This window comes from Salvelinus fontinalis, chromosome 11, assembly GCF_029448725.1.
Source record: "Salvelinus fontinalis isolate EN_2023a chromosome 11, ASM2944872v1, whole genome shotgun sequence".
In the NCBI taxonomy this organism is placed as follows: Eukaryota; Metazoa; Chordata; class Actinopteri; order Salmoniformes; family Salmonidae; genus Salvelinus; species Salvelinus fontinalis.
Window position 1 is genome coordinate 21,861,004 of NC_074675.1, and position 22,437 is coordinate 21,883,440.

General features: G+C 44.1%; 1 pseudogene; it reads left to right on the forward strand.

Annotated features, from left to right (window-relative positions):
* Positions 1-467: 467 nt before the first annotated feature.
* On the forward strand, positions 468-21,595 carry LOC129866071 (ceramide kinase-like; annotated as a pseudogene).
* The last annotated feature ends 842 nt before the right edge of the window (positions 21,596-22,437 follow it).

The following is a 22,437-nucleotide window of genomic DNA, read 5'->3' on the forward strand; positions in this document are numbered from 1 at the left end:
CTCGATCTGGGGCTTCACGCAAGATCAAAATGATCACAAGAACGGTGAGCAAAAATCCCAGAACCACACGGGGGGACCTAGTGAATGACCTGCAGAGAGCTGGGACCAAAGTAACAAAGTCTACCATCAGTAACACACTACGCCGCCAAGGACTCAAATCCTGCAGTGCCAGACGTGTCCCCCTGCTTAAGCCAGTACATGTCCAGGCCCGTCTGAAGTTTGCTAGAGAGCATTTGGATGATCCAGAAGAAGATGGGGAGAATGTCATATGGTCAGATGAAACCAAAATATAACTTTTTGGTAAAAACTCAACTCGTCGTGTTTGGAGGACAAAGAATGCTGAGTTGCATCCAATGAACACCATACCTACTGTGAAGCATGGGGGTGGAAACATCATGCTTTGGGGCTGTTTTTCTGCTAAGGGACCAGGACGACTGATCCGTGTAAAGGAAAGAATAAATGGGGACATGTATCGTGAGATTTTGAGTGAAAACCTCCTTCCATCAGCAAGGGCATTGAAGATGAAACGTGGCTGGGCATTGAAGATGAAACATGGCTGGGTCTTTCAGCATGACAATGATCCCAAACACACTGCCCGGGCAACGAAGGAGTGGCTTCGTAAGAAGCATTTCAAGGTCCTGGAGTGGCCTAGCCAGTCTCCAGATCTCAACCCCATAGAAAGTCTTTGGAGGGAGTTGAAAGTACGTGTTGCCCAGCAACAGCCCCAAAACATCACTGCTCTAGAGGAGATCTGCATGGAGGAATGGGCCAAAATACCAGCAACAGTGTGTGAAAACCTTGTGAAGACATTTGACCTCTGTCATTGCCAACAAAGGGTATATAACAAAGTATTGAGAAACTTTTTTTATTGACCAAATACTTATTTTCCACCATAATTTGCAAATAAATTCATTAAAAATCCTACAATGTGATTTTCTGAAATTTGTTTCTTCTCATTTTGTCTGTCATAGTTGAAGTGTACCTATGATGAAAATTACAGGCCTCTCATCTTTTTAAGGGGGAGAACTTGCACAATTGGTGGCTGACTAAATACTTTTTTGCCCCACTGTATAATGTTCCTTGGTTTAATTCATACAACCACTGGGAATATGACCCTAAAAATATGCCCATTCAACTAAAGTTAACCCCAGGTTATCTTTGCCTATTAATATCATATCTCTATTATCGTTGAATTGTAAATCCTGACCGCAGGTCAAACTGTCCTTTGTGTAATTGATGTGTTATTATGGGGCACTAAACTGTTTTTCTGTGTTGTTTATTAACGTTTACAGCCGACCATCATTTTCTCCTGGTGTCTGAGATAGTTGGTGCCAGAGAGACCAAAGAAGAAGACCAAACAAACTAGATGGTGGAAGGAAGCATAAGGTTCTGTTGTATCCGTCTGCATTCACAGGTAGGGGAGGGATACATCATCTGGCATGGGATGGTGTGTGGAGGCAGAAATCTTTGTTTTGTTTAATCTACCCTAACAAGCCAGAAATTCAATTTTTTTGTTGGAATGATAGAAACCTTCTTGACTTTTTACAGTTTTTCAGTCTCTGTCTTTATCTCTCTCTCTTTCTCTATTTCTCTCTCTCTCTCTCTTACCTTTTTCTAATTATAGTGTCCTACAGGGAGAGGACCAAACATCCCTGCTGGCGGTGTAAAGACATCATCTTCCATTGCTTAGATGAGGCACAGCCTCAACAGTGGGCCCAGACCATCAAAAACCAGCTCTCACTACTCAGTATTTTCTCTTTCAATGCAGACGGTTTTACTGGCTCAACTTTAAACAAATACCAACTTTAAAGATTCATAATTTGTGAAACATCTATGAAGGCCTAACCCTATAAATGTGTATAAAATTTTACCAACCATTAGCACACTATTTACCATCTTACAAAGAAGTACCTTTCCAATGCTTTTTGCTCATCTAGCTTTCAATATCCCAACAATTTATTCCATAGAACATTAAGAGAATCAGTCAGAGGAAGTCAGTTTGGTAATGACGGAGCATTTCTGTAAAGTTTTGTTGGTTAATGAAAACTTCATGAAGTTGTCAGACAGTCACAGTCTACCATCCGTTAAACTAAATGTTGAGTCCTCCGTTTTAATGACCAAACCAGACTCTTCTTCACTTTGCAGGCAGCCGACCGAAACGCTTGCTAGTGTACATCAATCCCTACGGTGGAAAACAACGTGGGAAGCGGCTTTACGAGCAGAGAGCAGCCCCACTCTTCTCCCGAGCCTCCATCTCCACCGACGTGATCAGTGACTTACTGTCATAGGGCCTACATTAACATTTAAATAACAAATGAGCATTTATTGACGGAAATTTTTTATTTGTTGACTTGGCAAACAGCCTATACCCGCCAACCACTCCCAATAATATGGTTTTATTTATAGCACCATCCATCAAGGGAACACTAATGGAAGCTGTGATATCCATTCCAAACACATCTATGATTCGTGGGATGCTTTGAGAAGACCATGGATCATCTAGGGCAGGGGTACTCAACTCTCACCCTACGAGGTCCAGAGCCTGCTGATTTTCTGTTCTACCTGATAATTAATTGCACCCACTTGTTATGCCAGGTCTAAATCGTGAACCCTGATTAGAGGAGAACAATGAAAACGAGTACTGGAACTGGCTTCGAGGTCCAGAGTTGAGTTTGAGGGGTCTAGGGTATTGGCAGGGGGAGGCATCACATAGCTTGAGAAGATCAAGGATCGTCTAGGGCAGGGATGGCCAACTCCAGTCCTCGGGGGCTGGAGTGGTGTTTAAAACCTTTTCCCAATCCCTAGCAAACACAGCTGATTTAAAATAATTGCATTCTAAACTGAAGATCATGATTAGTTGATTATTGAAGTCAGGTGTGTTAGCTGGGGCTAAGGCAAAAGTGTGAAACCAATCAGGCCCCCGAGAACTGGAGTTGTCAATCCCTGGTCTAGGGTATTGGCAGCTCCCGACCATAGAACCGTCATGGGCTTAAGTCTGGACCCAGCCCCATAGCTCGAGGTGTTTTAATTGGTGTTGGCATTTCACCATTAGTTGGAACACCTTTTTTTCCTTTTAGACAATGGGAGGAGAAATACTGTGTGCAGGATTCTTGGCTTAACTATTTTGTGTTGTATGTGCAACGTCTTGACAAGCTTGTGAGATATTCGTCATGGGTTTCTAATACTGACAATATAACTTGTTTCCATAGTTACGGAGAGTGCCAATCATGCCAGGGATCACTTGAAGACGGAGGTAGATCTGAAGCAATGTGACGGGTGAGTTTTAGACCCTGCAGGAAGACACTTCAATCACCTGGCATAGACTTTATTATCTCAGTCAGAAATTACTTTGTTGGTGCAAAAGACTAACTGAAAATTTCCGTACAAAACAGTCCATGTCCAACCACAATGCATTCATATCTGAGGAAAGGGGACTGCTGAGAGCAAAGTGGAGATTAATGGCAGCATCAATGCAACAACAACATTAAAATGAAAGCTTAGGGGGGCAGAGTGTCTACAGGTTTTTAATCGTCCCTTGTACTTGATTGATCAATTAGGGTCACTGATTAGTTAGGAAATCCCCTCACCTGGTTGTCTAGGTCTTAATAGGACACAAATTGAAGGGAAATGACAAAGACCAGCAGACACTCTAAGGCTGGTCTCAAAGGAGTGTTTTCATGCATCGTGGGTGTGTGTGATCCTGATCAGGGTGGTGTGTGTGGGAGGGGACGGGATGTTCAGCGAGGTTGTCCATGGCCTGGACCCAGAGTGATTCCAGAGTGGACCAGAACCAATCGAACCAGGACCTGGTTCCATGTGCGCTCCGCATCGGAATCATCCCTGTAGGTGAGAGAGGAGTGGTGGGGAGAGGAGAGAGGAAGGGAGGAGAGAAATGGAGAAGAGGAAAGAAGGGGAGAAGGTAAGGTAAAGGCCAGTTATAGCCCATAGAGTAGGACTGTGTTATAACTCCTCTGTTAGTGGCCATGGCTATGATTGACTCTCACAGTGGCTAACTTCAGCTCCCATGTTCTGTTATCTGGCTGTTGCTGAGTTACGGGAAGGAATCCACAATAGCAACGGGACTTGGTGTCCTACAGGGGGTTGTGAAGACTCTATCACTCAAAGCTGCATTAAGAGGGGGCCTGTTGTGCTGTGTGACAGTTTAAAAAAAATCATCATATATTTCACCACCGTAAAATCCATTACTTCACAATACCTAAGGTTGAAGATAGAGTAGGAGAATCAAATCCCAGCTGGTTAGGCCGTAGATGTCAAGCCCTGAACATAGTAAGCTGTTTGTTTCTGTATTGGTTGGGGCGTGATGGTGACTTGGGTGGGTAGAACAAATCCATCTAGGTGTATTTGTATGTCTATGGTGGCCTGATATAGTTCTCAATCAGAGGCAGCTGTTTATCGTTGTCTCTGATTGGGGATCACATTTAGGCAGCCATTTCTCTTTTGTGTTTATGGGATCTTGTCTATGTTTAGTTGCCTGTCTGCATTATTTTGTATAGCTTCACGCGTCGTCCGTTGATTTTGTTGTTTTTGTTAAGCGGTCATTCATTAAAAGAGAATGTACGCATACCACGCTGTGCCTTGGTCTCACTCATACGACGATCGTGACAGTAGAGCGTTGGGACAGTAACCGAAAGGTTGCTGGATTGAACCCCCGAGCTGACATGGTAAAAATCTGTCGTTCTGCCCCTGAGCAAGGCAGTTAACCCTGTCAGGTATGTATAAATGGCTGTAAGGGAGTCAGGTGCAGGAGAGCAGATATTGGGTAGCCAACGGAGCCTTTTATTTAGGCGAACCAAAAACACACGGCAAAGTGAACACGAAATAACAATACGGGTTAACATAACCCAGCGCAACAGACTAACGTGCGCATAACATGAAACAGAATAAACAATACCACACCACATGGGGGAAACAGAGGGTTAAATACACAACACATAATGAGGGAAATGAGAACCAGGTGTGTGGGAAAACAAGACAAGACAAATGGAAAATGGATCGGCGATGGCTAGAAGACCAGCGACGTCGACCGCCGAGCAACGCCCGAACAAGGAGAGGCATCGACTTAGGCAGAAGTTGTGACAAACCCACTGTTCCCCGAAGACGTGGATGTCGATTAAGGCAGCCCCCGTCTCTGATTCAGAAGGGTTGGGTTAAATGCGGAAGACACATTTCAGTTGAAGGAATTCAGTTGTACAACTGACTAGGTATCCCTTTCCCTTTCCTATAGCTTCAGTGATTCTATACGTTAATGCTACTTCTTAGCATCAAGTGCCTGCTGCTGCCGGGGTCCAGAATTACAGCCTTTTTCCTGTCAGTCAGATGAAGGTGAAATTCTTTTTTGTCACCAAAGTATAAGCCAGTTGACAATCTATATCTAGAGAAAAGGACTCACAGTATCACAGTTTTTGTTGTGCATTTGCCTTGGTTGGTTTCTCACTGACAGGTTTCATGAGGTCAAGTGTGGCTTCTTCTGCGGCCACTGCTCAGGCTGTATAAACCTTTTAAATATTGTTACCTATCAATCAATCAGTACATCATTTTGAGGCTGATAATAATAGCTCAAAGTAATAATGATGTATTAATTAGACATGTGGTAAGATAACGAACAGAACCTCTCAGTATCAAATAGACTTTCACTGAATAATATGAGCAACACAGCACACATACAAGTCCCCCCAATTTTATCAGGTAACCTACTTAGATACCTAGTGGCTGTGTGTAATTCAACACATTGTCTTATCACATATTTTCTAGGTACAATGTTTAGGTAAATGACTGAACCTTGACTGTTAGTCTGTTAGTTAGGCAGACAGAGATAGTGAGAGAAGCTTTGGAAAGATTCAAATGAGGAAGTGAGTCAAAACTGCAGAAAATCTGTCTTCGATAAGAATCTGGAAATTCACAGAGGGATATATTTAGCTGAGAGAGTAGCTAGTTTCCTCTCTTCTGTGAATATTTTGGCTGGGTGTTAAGATTTGTTGTTTGATCATGAATACATGCTTGGCTCACACAGTCACACACCCAAGGCAGCCAGGCTTCCTTCATACAGATGTCTTCACTTGAGTAAGAAATAAGGAAGTGTAAACCAGTCTGTAGCACTACAGTAAGTTTTCATTTAAATTCAAGAACTTTTCAGAAAGTATTGGAGAAGCAAACCAGTCAGCCTGCTGTGTCATTGTCAAATATTCTTCATAAGAGCAATATGAAAAGGGAGGAGTGTGATTACTAAGCAATGATGAAGAGAGGAAGATAACTCACCTTCGTACTTATCTCTGTGTCCATCTGTAAACGGTAGGGCTGATTTCCCTGGCTGCTTTCTGTTCTGTCACGGTTCACTGAGTCAGCTGAAAACATCTAGCTTGCAACCCAAATAGAACCCTATTCCCTATATAGTACAATACTTTTGATCAGGGCCTATTAGGGAATAGGGTGCCATTTGGGAAGCATCCATAGCATCAGTCTGCTGTCTAGCTGTAGAGATGGAAATAGGAAATAAGTCTGTCTCCTCACCAGTCTGTCTTGGTGTCGTTGGTGCGTCTCAACAGATAGTGAATTATCAAACTGTGACAGATATGCCTGAAATTACTGTCCCCTGGCTAAACGGTAGTGCACGGTCGATAGAGATCTATTACTATAATATAAAATCAGAGATTTCAAAGTAAAACTGAACATTTCTCTCAAGTGCCAGGCAGGGTCTGCGTCTCGCTTTCCCCTCATTTACTGTGTAGTGAGTGCTAATTGCCCAGACCCAGACAGACCCGTTGGCTATGATATCTTTCTTTGGCTCTGATACATATCACCTCTTTTCTGCCAAATAAAAAATTGAATAACATTTTATTTGTCACATGCGCCAAATACAACCGGTGTAGACCTTACAGTGAAATGCTTACTTTGCAAGCCCTTAACCAACAATACAGATAAGAAAATACCTACAAAAAAGTAAGAGATAAGAATAACAACTTATTAAAGAGCAGCAGTAAATAACAATAGAAGAGCTATATACAGGGGGTACCGGTAGAGAGTTAATGTGCGGGGGCACGGGTGTCGAGGTATTTGAGGTAACATGTACATGTAGGTAGAGCTATTAAAGTGAATATGCATAGAAAGTAACAGAGAGTAGCAGCAGTGTTCCGGGGCGGGGGGGGGGGGGGGGAGATTGGAAGATTGAACATTTGGAATTGGAATTTGGTTTACTTTCTGAAGTGACGGATATTGAATTGGAATTCACCCCAACTCTGACTCCAATACTATTCTATTTTGAGTGTTCTGTGACGTTATTCCAACCAGTTGAATAAGGCCCTTTCTGTCGGTCTTTCTGCCTGTTCTGTTTGTTCCTCCTCCAGGTGACTCCCAACTCATGGAAGTGTGTTCTGTCCATCACGACAACACCTTCCTCAGGTACGTCTCGCTGCTCGGATACGGTTTCTACGGAGACCTCCTGAAAAACTGCGAGAGGAAGTGCTGGATGGGGCCTTCCAGATACGATATTATAATGGAGTTATAATTGTTATTACAATGTAATTACCACATTAATCAAATGTAGTTACAATTGCAGTCAAACAATGTAATAATGGTATTATTATTAGTTACTATGTTATGTAATTGAATAAATTCTCAATTTCCAAATATGACCTACAGAGAAAGGGAGGAATGAGCGGAGAAACGAAATATTTCACATAATGTCACCATCATGATTTTCAAAGCCACGCACTGCTTCTGTTGCAGGTCTAACGATGTTCCTGACCCATCAGTATTATGAAGGGACCGTCGCTTTCCTGCCCGCTGAGGACAAATCTGGGGAACACTAAAGACAAGATCAAATGCAGAACTGGGTGCCATATCTGTGAGCAGGTTGCCAACAATAGGCAGCCCCTCTTAGGGGATCATGTCTACTAGATGGCTGAAGAGGACTCTGACAAGGGTAAGAGGTTATATCCCTCTGTAAGTCTGTGCTGTGTGTAGTCTTTTCCCTGTTTCCATGTCTGTTAATAAAGCTGCCCATTATCCAGCCATAAGCATGATGTCCCTCCTGTCCCCACGTCTGTCCCACATCTGTCTGTCTCTCCGTCACGGCCATGACGCCCTACAGACAGTCAGAGTAGATTGTTTGTTGTTTGGTGTTGAACATGTACACACACACACACACACACACACACTCCTCACAGCCCACTCTTCTCATCACAGACCATTATCTACCCCCCCCCCCCCCAAACCCACTAACACCGCACACTACAGTCCCCACTAGGAAATGGGAAATGGGAAACTCTCTTCTCAGCCGGCATTTGTTTATTCCGAGCAGCAGATAGGAGGATAAGTCATGTTTACTGAGAGCCACAGAGAGATCCCCTTTCTCCTCTCCTGGGACTCTAATTGGTGTTAATTTCAGGCTTCTCTGTCGGGGCTGGCTGGAGCACTGGCTGAGGCGACAGGTTCCTGTGGAGCTGGGACACACACACACACAAAACACACAGAGGGAGACCGAACCCCACTAATCAGAGTTGGCAGGGAACTTGCTGCGCTCATTTTGGCAAGGAAATCTCCAACAACTGCTTAAACAATGAGGCAAGACGCCGGCTGTGTGCCTCGTCGCAAACAAGCCTCCCAAAATATGAATGTGTGAGGGACACTTGAGAGGTTCCCGAGCTAAGACAATGCCAAGGCCCACAATAAAAAAAAAAGTAAATGTCTCATCATAATCCGATTGGTGGTTTTTAAAGATATCTAATCATTTACTTTCCAATTAAATGGGACACACACCCAACGATTTGTTTTTTAATCCCTGTGGACTTCATGTTGGTTCAGGTTTTAGCTCCTGTGAGTTTGTTATACGAGACAAGAAGAAGAAGAATTAATCTTATATGGCCTCGGATCACATAGTATTCCCCCTGCGATCAGAGATAATATCGTAAAACACTCAGGCATTTTGGAGTTACTGTATATCCCCCATTAAACCACTCAACCACTAATTGAATGGCAGAAGAATTTGATTCACCTGATTGTTACCGAGTTGCATCATAAGAGTGTAATAACACATAATATTTTGTCCAGCCTCGCTCCTGATTTTAGAGCACCCCAAAGAGTTAACAAGAGTGTTTATAGATTACTAGCATTCTACAAATCAAACTTTATTTGTCACATGTGCCAAATACAAGTGTTGACTTTACAGTGAAATTGTCATATTGGTAACAATGATTCGGGAGACAGGCGCAGGAATGCGTAATAGTTTTTAAAAATTACTTCCCAAATGACGGTGTGCCGTGTAAGGGCACGGGGACGAAGACCAAACAAACACGTATACAAAACACAGGATTGAAACCCAAACAAAAGAGCGAGGAGTACCTTGAATAAATACACACGCGCACAATGATTAACACACGGGACAAGACCCGTAATCATACGCGCAATCCACATGGGCACGAAAGGCCAAAACTCACAGCACAGGTACTCACACGCACCAACAGACATTGTAACAATAATCGACAGATAACGGAAACCAAAGGCCACACTTATACAAGTACAAATTAGTGGGAATAGGGGGCAGGTGTGCGCAATGAACGTTCTGGAGGGATCCGTGACAGAAATGCTTACTTACAAGCCCTTAACCAGTGGCGCAGTTCAAGAAGAAGAAAATATTTACCAACTAGGCTATAATAAAAAGTAACAGAATAACAATAACACGGCTATATACAGGGGGCACCGGTACCGAGTCAGTGTGCAGGGGTACAGGCTAGTTGAGGTAATCTGTACATGTAAGTGGGGGTGAAGTGACTATGCATAGGTAACAAACAAACAGCGAGTAGCAGCAGTGTACAAAAGGGAGGGTGTCAATGTAAATTGTCCGGTAGCGATTTTATGAATTGTTCAGCAGTCTTATGGCTTGGGGGTAGAAGCTGTTGAGGAGCCTTTTGGTCCTAGACTTGGCGCTCCGGTACCGCTTGCCGTATGGTAGCAGAGAAAACAGTCTATAACTTGGGTGACTGGAGTCTCTGACAATTTTAACCCTCTCACATCGCCTATTACATATGCCAGGACCCGGAGAGAGAAAACAGTCACTAATAGTCGGCAGAACCCAGAAGATGAGGCAGACTCAGCAGTACTAGAGATGGTGGTTTAATAATAGGACAAGATATTCATGCAAAGAATATAAATCCACCACGTCCAAAATAAAGCCAAGAGGCACAAAATGGATATCCTCCAAAATACAAAGAAACTCCACAAAGTGGTAAAAACAGCAGGAAAAAACAAACCTCAAAAGACTACTCAAAAATACACAAGAACTAAACCAGAGAACCTCTGGAAAATCCAATAAGAGAAAAATATGTTCACAACAAGGCTTGGGCTGGGGCTGGGTGCTAACATACAAACACTGAGCAAAGAACTGAGGAACACACAGGGTTTAAATACCAACAAGGGAACGACATACAGGTGCAAACAACAATTAGAGCAAGGAAAAAACAAAAGGTTAAAAAAAGGTGCAATGGGGACATCTAGTGACCAAAACCTGAACAGTCCTGGCCAAAACCTGACAATATAGGTCCTGGATGGCAGCAAGCTTGGCCCCAGTGATGTACTGGGCTGTTGTCATGCCCTCTTCACAACTGTCTTGGTATGTTTGGACCATGATAGTTCGTTGGTGATGTGGACACCAAGGAACTTGAAACTCTCGACCTGCTCCACTTCAGCCCCGTCGATGTTAATGGGGGCCTGTTCGGCCCGCCTTTTCCTGTAGTCCACGATCAGCTTCTTAGTCTTGCTCACGTTGAGGGAGAGGTTGTTGTCCTGGCACCACACTGCCAGTTCTCTGACCTCCTCCCTATAGGCCGTCTCATCGTTGTCGGTGATCAGACCTACCACTGTTGTGTCGTCAGCAAACGTAATGATGGTGTTGAAGTCGCGTTTGACCACGCAGTCATGGGTGAACAGAGAATACAGGAGGGGACTCAGTACACACCTCTGAGGGGCCCCAGTGTTAAGGATCAGCGTGGCAGACGTGTTGTTGCCTACTCTTACCACCTCGGGGCGGCCCGTCAGGAAGTCCAGGATCCAGTTGCAGAGGGAGGTGTTTAGTCCTAGAGTACTTAGCTTAGTGATGAGCTTTGTGGGCATTATGGTGTTAAATGCTGAGCTGTAGTCAATGAACAGCACTCTCACATAGGTGTTCCTTTTGTCCATGTGAGAAAGGGCAGTGTGGAGTGTGATTGAGATTGTGTCATCTGTGGATCTGTTGGAGCGGTGTGTGAATTGGAGTTGGTCTAGGGTGTCCGGGAGCATGCTGTTGATGTGGGCCATGACCAGACTTTCTAAGCACTTCATGGCTACCAACGTGAGTGCCACGGGGCGGTAGTCATTTAGGCAGGTTACCTTCGCTTCCTTGGGCACAGGGACTATGGTGGTCTGCTTGAAACATGTAGATATTACAGACTCGGTCAGGGAGAGGTTGAAAATGTCAGTGAAGACACTTGACAGTTGGTCCGCGCATGCTTTTAGTACAGGTCCTGGTAATCCGTCTGGCCCAGCAGCTTTGTGAATGTTGACCTGTTTATAGGTTTTGTTAACATCGGCTACCGAAAGCGTTATCACAGTCATCCAGAACAGCTGGTGCTCTCGTGCATGCTTTCAGTGTTGCTTTCCTCGAAGCGAGCATAAAAGGCATTTAGCTCGTCTGGTAGGCTCGCGACACTGGGCAGCTCGCGCCTGGGTTTCGCTTCGTAGTCCATAATAGTTTTCAAGCCCTGCCACATTTGACGAGCGTCAGAGCCAGTGTAGTAGGATTCAATCTTAATCCTGAATTGACGCTTGCTTGTTTGATGGTTCATCTGAGGGCATAGCGGGATTTCTTATAAGCGTCCGGATTAGTCTCCCACTCCTTGAAAGCGGCAGCTCTAGCTCGATGCAGATGTTGCCTGTAATCCATGACTTCTGGTTGGGATATGTATGTACAGTCATTGTGGGGACGACATCATCGATGCACTTATTGATGAAGCCGATGACCGAGGTGGTGTATTCATCAATGCCATTGAATGAATCCCGGAACATATTCCAGTCTGTGCTAGCAAAACAGTCCTGTAGTGTAGCATCCACGTCATCTGACCACTTCCGTATTGAGCGAGTCGCTGGTACTTCCTGCTTTACAGACACAGCACTGCAGGAAGAATTTCCCCAAAGGAATGACACATTTAATCGATCAACTCCTATTGTGTTTATAGAGACCAGCGGTGATTGTGTATGGCGGTTGATCCGGGGGGAAGTTCCTAGCAATCAACACTGCCAGTATGAGCTGTGCCTGTCCTCGCAGCCCTAGAGGCCTGTCGCCAGAGCCGGGCGGCCCTATACGCTCACTATGCAAGTAGGGCCCTGCAAATTACTCAAGGGCCCGCTTCCCCCTCGTGTCAAAGTGGGTGTCAATGTTTACAACTTCGATGAGAGGATGAAGCAGAACTATCTTTCTGGTCACAAAAAGAGAGAAAAAACACCATGAGATTGAATTGCGGGAACAGTAATCAGGTAAACTTGTGTTCTCTCCTCTCCAAGTTTGATGTTAGCAAATAACAGTAACGTTAAATTGATGTGCTAGCTTGCAGTGCATCTCTCTCTAGTCTGTCCGTCTTGCTAACCTAACTGGGCAGTGCATCTCTTGGTCTGTCTGTGTCTTGCTTGCTTGCCAGCCACTTCCAAGGTTGTGTTCTGTGACCTTGTGCCTAACAAAAGTAAGAGTGAAATAAAAACTATTTATGACGTTTGATTAATGCCAACGGGCAATGGTGTTTATAAACAGCAGCTCGGAAAAGATAACCGCGTTGCGCGTGAACATGCGTTCATATGCGCGTGCACTAAATGAACCTCGCGCTTTCCAGCAGCAACCTCTGTGGGGACCAGTCCAGAAAATATATGGGCGTGATGGCACTCCTCATAGGCGCACATCATTTTAAAACAAGACAATGATTATCTAGTCACTCAGTCAATGTTTAGTTACAACTCTGGACTAATGCAAGATGGAAAGCAATGGGATTGACATTAACTATTGATTTATATATTGAATTAAAAATGTTGATTAGCTGGGCATACTGGGCAATATGGATACACATCTCTCAGTAAATAATAACCATAAATTATTCAGCCAAGCCATAGTATAAACAGTATTTTATATTTGAAAATGTTGAAAAGGAAATCTGGGGGAGACAGTTTGAATGGGCCTGATGCAGCTGATAAAATGAATAATAGTATTGTTATCTATAATTTACAGGTGCTATGCTTAAGTTTCTCAGCAGAGGAGATGCTGGCTCATCAGCCAGCACAACCACAGACTCAGTTGATCCACATCGAGCCTCAGCCAGTACTAACACAGACCCAGGTGAAGTACAGGCAGCCTCAGCCAGTACTAACACCACCAGAGGTGTTCAGCCAGCATCAGATACTAGCAGCTCAGACCGTAATAGAACAGTTGCTGCTCCACCAAATGCCCCAGCAGATTGGCCCCCAGTCTTAACAGACTTTATGAGGACTGAGTTGGTGCGCAAAGGTCCATTCAAACCAGGACTGGATTTTTCTTACCCTAAAGACAAGTCTAGAAGAGGTTTACATTTAGGCTTATTACAGAGACAGCTGTCAAATGGGGGAAAAGATTAGCAGGAGCTGGCTTTCAAACTCAATCAAAAACAAAGTTGTGTATTGTTTTTGCTGTAAGCTCTTTTCTACAAAAGACTACAAAATAATAAAGGAAGGCGTGAATGACTGCTCAAATATCAACGCCATTCTAGAACACCATGAGGGTAGTCCTGAACACACAAACAATATGATTAAGTGGAGCGAAGTTGATCTGTGCCTAAGTCGGGGACAGACTCTCGACCAGATACAAATGACAATTTTGGAGGCTGAAAGAAAGAGATGGTGGAATGTCCTTACATATTTAATAAGTATCACCCAGTCCCTGGGTGAAAGAAGCCTCGCATTCAGGGGTTCATCAGACAAACGATTCCAAACAGATAATGGAAACTTCCTAAAAGAGGTTGAATTACTAGCAAAATTTGACCCCATTATGGAAAATCTTCTCAGCAAAATGAAAGATGGAGAGACACATGCTCATTACCTTGGGAAGCGCACACAGAATGAGCTGATTATAGATTGTGAGTGACAAGATTCTGGAAGCAATAGTGACTCGAGTAAGAGACTCAAAGTACTTCTTCATCATCTTGGACTGTACACCTGACATTGGTCACCAGGAGAAAATGTAAATTATTCTGAGAAGTGTGGCTTTAAAGGGAAAGCCAGAGATCAAGGATCACTTCCTCGGCTTTGTGAATGTTGAGGTTACAACAGGCTTGAACCTGTCCACTGTCATCTTAGATAAGCTGAACGGGCTGAAGATTCCATTTGAAGATTGCAGAGGGCAAGCTTATGATAATGGGGCCAACATGAAGGGCAAGCACCAAGGAGTACAAGCCAGATTGGTAAAAAAAATTGTCCCATGTGGATCACATACTCTAAACCTTGTCATTGCAGATGCTGCCAAATCTTCAAAAGATGCAGTTGTTTTTTTGGGGGCATGTGCAAAAGCGCTTCTTCTTTTCAGCTGGCACACAACGATGGAGTGTTTTTAAGAAACACGCGAACATAACTGTGAAGTCATGGAGTGACACAAGATGGGAGAGTAGGCTCCAAAGTGTTCATGCAATCAGGTATCAGGCTTCTGAGGTTCGGGAGGCATTACTGGAAGCCAGACAGACGATCAACGACCCTGTGGCCAAAGTGGAGGCACAAGCACTTGCAGAGGAAGTTGGGTCCTACCGCTTATTGATTTGCTGTGTCGTATGGTGTGAGATACTGACAATGACAAACAAGGTGAACAAGCTCCTCCAAAATGCCTCAATTCAGTTGGATATCGCAGTGAATTTAATCTCAAATGCAAAGGCCTCCCTCACTACATACCGGGAAACTGCATTCTCTGTGGCCCAGACAACAGCCAAAAGCATTTCTGAAGAAATTAATGTGGAGGATGTTCTGAAAGAGAAGAGACTGAGAAACACCAAGAGGCTGTTATGAGGTCGCTGATGAACCAGTGACTGATGCACTGAAAAACCTTCAAGTCAACTACTTCATGTCACTGCTGCGACATTCATGGATGAGAGTTTTGAAACACTCATCCAGGTGAAAACCAAATATGGAGTGCTGCTGAACTTCCGCACTGCCTCTCAGATGTCCAGTGAATCTTTAAAGGTTCACTGCATGGAAGCTGAAGACACTCTAACCTTCAAAGATGACTGCGACATCAGTGGAATGGATCTGGCACACGAGATTCAGAATTTACCTGATTTTCCATCAGATAAGATGACTGCCTTTGAGCTGCTTTCCTTTCACAAAACCTGGAGGAACTCTAGCCTAACCTTTGGATAGCTCAAAGAATTGCAGTCACCCTACCAGTAACAGTAGCATCGGCAGAGAAGAGCTTTTCAAAATTAAAGCTCATCAAAAGCTACCTGTAACACGTCTGCCCCCCCCCCCCCCCCCCCCCCCCCCGGCACTTGAGGGCACCAGGCTGCCCTGCATCACACACTCCTATCACCCATTACGCACACCTGCCTTCCCTCGTCACGCGCATCAGTGATATTGAACTCACCTGGACTCACTCATTACCTGTTATTAGCTCCGCTATATTTGTCAGTTCCCCAGCTCTGTTCCCCGCTTCTGCATTGATTGTCTTTTGTTTGTGTTACCTGTTTGCCTATGCTGTTCCTGTCTAATTCCATGCCCGTTGTTTATTAAATGTTTTACTCCACGTACCTGATTTGTCTCCAGCGTCATTCCATGTGACAGAATGCAGAAGCCATCACACAAAGTATCGGGGAGTACTGGCGTTCCGCTCTGGGTCGCCACCAATGGAACCAGGGGTGCCTAGCCAGCTCGTTGGGCTTCCACGCCCTAGCTGGCTCGAGAGGTTTCCTTGCCCCGGTTGGCTCAGCGGCTTCCCATCAAACGTCACACTCCACCGGATCTTCGGGCTCCCCCTCTGCAGCGGGATTGACAGGCGTCTTGCCTCAGCCAGATCGTCGGGCTTCCATGCCTCAGCCGGCTCGCCATACTCTCACGCTCCTACTGGTTCGTTGGGCTTCCACGCCCCAACCCGGCTTGCCCAGCGCCCATGCCTCGGCCGGTTCACCCAGGTGGGACACCGGGTGGCGCCCCTAGAGGGGGATACTGTCACGTCTGCTCCCGCTCTCCCCCTCTCCCCATGGCACTTGAGGGTGCCAGGCTGCCCTTCGTCACACACTCCTATCATCCATTACGCACACCTGCCTTCCCTTGTCACGCGCATCAGCAATATTGGACTCAGGCTCTCACGCTCCTGCCGGTTCATTGGGCTTCCACGCCCCCAACCAGCTTGCCCAGCGCCCATGTCTCGGCCGGTTCGCCCAGGTGGGATGCCGGGTGGCACCCCTGGGGGGGTTACTGACTCACTCAACACCTGTTATTACCTCCCCTAATTTGTCAGTTCCCCAGCTCTGTTCCCCGCTTCTGCATTAATTGGTTTGTGTCTGTATTATTAGTTTGCTGACGCTGTTACTGTCTCGTTCCATGTCCGTTCTTTATTAAAAGTTTTACTGCCCATACATGCTTCGTCTCTCCAGCGTCATCCAATGTGACAACCTGAGGTCTTCCATGTCACAGGAACGTTTGAGTGGTCTGGCCATCATGAGCATAAATCATGACGTGGGAAAACACATGTCCTATGATCAAAGTGCGGAAGAGGAATATTTTGATGGTAAAGATTTGAATTCAAACATTCAAATGTTTACACTCTTAGTAACATTTTAAGATTGTATGGGAGAGGTGCATTTGTGTAAATGACTGCTTAACTATGTGACATACTTTCTCAATTTCTTCCAGACAGTCCAGATAGACTGGTGTCTAGGCTGTAGAGGGAACCAAAGTTAATCACACAGATGTATAGGTTTTATTTGACTATTTTGAGACATATAGCTGCAGCCAGAGCCTATAGGCTTATGTTTACATTGTATAGCCAAAGCAAATCACACAGCTGTAGAGGTTTTATTTGACTATTTTGAGACATATAGCTGCAGCCAGAGCCTATAGGCTTTTGTTTACAATGTATAGCCAAAGCAAATCACACAGATGTATAGGTTTTATTTTACTATTTTAAGACATATAGCTGCAGCCATAGCCTATAGGCTTATGTTTACATTGTATAGCCAAAGCAAATTGTATAATACTGAGGACTGGACTAATTACCAGGCAGCAGAGCCAAAGCTCAGTGTTATATTTTATTATTTTCTACGTTTGATATTTTCTACAATTTCTTATTTATGTTAATGTTAATATTCACGTATCTTAAGATTCTATAGAAAATATTATTTTCATTAAAATGGTTTGTTTATTTACATTTACATTTACATTTAAGTCATTTAGCAGACGCTCTTATCCAGAGCGACTTACAAATTGGTTTATACCTTGTTCTGTATAGGTCTACTTATTCTTAGACTGACAGATGGAGCAAACTGTTTTAAAGGAGGGAGGATTGTAGTGGGAGCACTGTGGGGTCAGGTGTGACTGTGGGGCAATGGCAAATGGTTTACGGTTCAGGTAGGAGGGCCCTTTAGCAGAATTTTGCTTAGGGCCCCAGGAAGGTCAGTTTCCCTCTGCCCACCTGGCTGATGGCACCACGGACCTCATCCTAGTACGCAAGGCTTCCCGCCTCGACTTCCTCCAACACCTCAGACGACACACCAACAAGGATGACCAGGTAGGGAACTCTTTGAGTTGTTAATGAGAATTGTTTTGCTATTATTTATTGATTTTCACATTGGCAATCATAAAAGATAATTAGATGTAAGATGATTCAATCAGATGGGGATATCACCCCCCCCCCCAAAAAAAGTTATAAGATTTAGCAAAGTTATTTGCTAAGTAAGTACAGATTTTTCTCCAAACCATATTAATCTCAGGTAATGTATTATGGATCAAGCCAGTAAAACTTTTGAAAGTCACAAGGAGTTCAGGAGGAGATGGAGAATGCCTCAGTCACTTACTCACTCAGTCCCTCTCATCTCTCTCACGTACTGCATGTCATCGGTTACTCAGCTTTCACAGAGAGATGGAGATTGAGTGGGAGAGAGTTTCCCTCTACTTTGCTTGCACACCTCATGGTTTAGTTGGCCGACACAGCTCTTTCTAAATCAGGGTATACCTCAGTTCAGACATGCTCTTGCTTCCCACTCTGCTCTCTCACTTGTCATAAATATCCCAATTCTACAAAGTGACATCCCAATTCTACAAAGCGCTCTGGATAACTTGCATCATCCTCCTACACACACACACACACACACACACACACACACACACACACACACACACACACACACACACACACACACACACACACACACACACACACACACACACACACACACACACACACACACACACACACACACACACACACACACAGGTGGGATGGTAGGATGTTCATTGCATTATACCTCTGTAACATCTGCATAGCCCATCCACCAAGGAGAGAAACAAGGAGTGAGAGGCCACTAAGTGTATTCATAGTTTTGACAGAAAGCTTTTTAGGGGAAACTTGGTATGAATACTAACCAGGCCCAGTCATAAAGTGAGTGTGATGGAGAATAAATCGCTCCTCTCCTCTCAGACAGTCTGTGGAGTAGAACTGAGCAGGGGGCAGTGAAAGATTGAGACCTTTGGTACTGTTGATTGACCCCTTATTTTCTGCCTCTTTTCCCTACTTTCTATCCATCCCCTCTTGTCTTTACTCCCTTCTCCTTATTCCTACCTCTATCCATCCCTCCCCCTCTCCATTCCTCCCTCCCCTAACTTCCCTCCATCCCACCCTCTCTGCCTCCACAGTTTGACATGTGTGGTGGTTCCGGTTTGTTCCGAAGCACAACAATGTGATCTCAGAGGTGGACCTGAGTGAGACCAACGGAAAGAAGATCTGTAACCAAGTCTGTACGGCCCATCCCAGCTACGACACAGGCCATAGCAACTGGAACTGTGACGGGGAGATCTTGCCTCACACATGTCAGGTACGCTATTCATCATTTGGATCTGTTGGTTTTGTTAAGAGATTTAGGAGTTTGAGGTTTACCCACGTGCAAACACACACACACAGTGGTCCCATTTCTTCCACCACAACAGGTCCCGTGTGGCTCAGTTGTGTCACGTTCCTGACCTGTTTTCTGTTGTTTTGTATGTGTGTGATGGTCAGGGCGTGAGTTTTGGGTGGGCAGTCTATGTTTTCTGTTTCTATGTTGGTTTTGGGTTGCCTGGTATGGCTCTTAATTAGAGGCAGGTGTTTTGCGTTTTCCTCTAATTGAGAGTCATATTAAGGTAGGGTGTTCTCACTGTTTGTTTGTGGGTGATTGTCTTCCGTGTCAGTGTATGTGCACACCATACGGGACTGTTTCATTGTCGTTAGGTATTTGTAGTCTGTTCCTGTTCGTGCGTTCTTCACGTTGTATGTAAGTTCGTGTCCAGGTCTGTTTACTTCGTTTTGTTGTTTTGTAAAGTATCAAGTGTTCTTCGTGTGTTTAGTTTCGTCTTGTTTATTAAAATTCATTATGTATTCACAACCCGCTGCATTTTGGTCTTTCGATCCTTCTCTCCTCTCCTCAAAGGAGGAGGATTACGACACCCGTTACAAGTTGGTAGAGCATGGCACTTGCAACGCCAGGGTTGTGGGTTCTATTCCCACGGGGGGCCAGTACAAAAAAGTATGAATGTATGAACTTGTAAGTCGCTCTGGATAAGAGCGTCTGCTAAATGACTTAAATGTAAATGTAAACATCAGTAGAGATCTTTTTATAGCCTGATGGTGGCTCTCCCTCCACCACCACGATTTCAGTAGAGGTCTTTATATAGTACAACAGTGGCTTTCCTCCTGAACACATCATTTACTTTATGCTCCATTATACTTTGCCAATGAGGCATGGCTGTGTAATTCTAGTTTATCTAATTTAATATCCCTTCCACTGTTAAGAGCCTACTCCCTTTTAATTAAAATGCAAGTCCATTCATTTATTGCCTTTTTCCTCTCGAGTAATTGTTCTTGGAATGAGTCAGCAAATGAACGGCTGAGATAATTGATGGCGATAACCCTGATCTCCCACCAAAAAATAAAGAAATAAAGAAGTTGGTTGCTTTCTTTTACTGCTAGACACAATATTAGTAGGTGACTTCAATATTATATTTTTTAAAGTAACTTGGTTAAGTGTTTGGTTGCGTCTGTCTGGATTGCCTGATGGGCAGTGCATGCGCAGTTGGGACTATTCAAATACTATTTGAACCACCAGTGTGACTGACTGGAAAATAAAATCGGTATGGTCCTTGCAGCATCATCTGAGTTTAACTTTTATTAAAGTCTGGGTCTCCATACTGCATTAACCACTGTCTCACTACTAACGGACCATTCCAAGTCCCATCACCAGTGTTTCTGTAACCAAACCACGTGAAAGCTAAATACCAATCTCCATTTTTACTCTAAAATGGGCAATAAAGCTTCTGAACTTGGAACTTGATCTGCATTCCATTAGTTTTACATCTGTGATATGGACAGTAAAGTCAGACTGGAAACGAACACTCATTATGTTGATAAATGTGTAACTGTCCTTCTGTGTGTCTCTCTACAGTGTTCACTGCCTGCTGATCAGACTATTTGCCCGAGGTGTCGAAAGAGGGACCATAATAGAAGGATCAAATCTCTCGTGGCAAGAAACTGTCCCGAATTGTGCTAGAAAGTCCTGCATTTGGGCCCTTTAGCCCTCATCCTGTAACCACACATGCATGTCCTGATTTTTTATTTATTTTTAAGTTTAACATTCATTTTTAAAAAGTCAATTTGTCACGTATTTGAATTCCCATTTATTTGATGAGAATTAGCATCAGATTGCGGTTTTGACAAGATATATAGTCTATCATATGGAGCTTTCCCTTCCCAGTCAAGTATCTTGCTTGATGCATCTCCCCCCAGAACTTACTGTTAGCGAGTATCTGATATCTGACACAATTATGCAAGATTTTAGTTCAGGTTTCCGAGATTATGGAGACCCATACCCATAATGAGATGAAAGAAAATAAGGAATCTGTTCTATATTCCTCAATCAAGTATGTGACTGATATTCTGTGTGGACATGCAAAGACAATGTGAGGAAGTAGAAATCACCCAGCTAGACTGTCAGTATTGCATCACTGTTTCCGCATATCACTGTGATACAATGTGAGGGCAGAGAGACTCATGGGCAATCAGAGGTCGCAAAGTGATTTTGCTTTCCCAGGAAGTGTCACACCTGTGGCACAAAGCAACAGTTTGTCTATTTAGAAGTTATTTAGTTAAGACTAGTAGCCCCCTCACTAGCGGGGTGGGATGCTGCCAGTGGGTTGTCCTTTGTGTGTAGGGTAATGTCTTTGTGAGAGTGCCATCATAATGAGTTAGCTCCGTTACAATTATACACCAGACTGCCATCAGACAGATGCTGCTTCCTACAGCCAAAACATCAGCCAACTCTAGGACACACGCACACTCCATGCACACACACACACACACACACACACACACACACACACACACACACACACACACACACACACACACACACACACACACACACACACACACACACACACACACACACACACACACACACACACACACACACACACACACACACATCCATCATCTGCCACTGTGAAACCACACACACACACACCTAAACTCTCAACACAGTGGGAGGCTCTGCCTTTTCTTTTAGAAACCTCTCCAAGATCATTACTGGTTGCTGCGAATGGCCATGATTATATTTCAACTCTGAGCTGTGAGTGAATCAGGTGTGTGCTATAATGTTCCCTGTGGGTGTATGGTCTCAGTGGCTGTCAGATTCTGATGAACTGGCTGAGGTTAGTCTCTTTGCTGTATAATACATATATCTGTGTGGAACCAAAAGGTACCATGTCAGTCCTACCCTGACTCACTAAGCGGTTTGACTAACACATGGGTCTTGTATGGGATATGAGTTTATAATGACTGAATGTGATGTAATCCATTTGCAGGTCTCATGATGACATGACACACTGTATGTAACTGACCTGTGATGTGGATTAGGATTTGATAAAGATTGAATATGCATGAATGTTTGGATACAGTGGTTTTAAACTAATATTAGCTTGTTAACATGATTTTTTTTCTAGAAATGGGGGAGGGCATTTTGAAGATTGTTATTTTGGTGTCAAGTGCAAATTAGATATTTTATAGTAGTCTTTGAGACTTTAAAGAAACTTAAAGCCTTCATCAACCCTGTGAAGGTTTTGTAGTGGGCTGCTTGTTCATTTATTCTCAGTGTGTCTTCTCTTGTTATTCCTTTAACAGGGAAGGACATTTTCCACACACAAAAG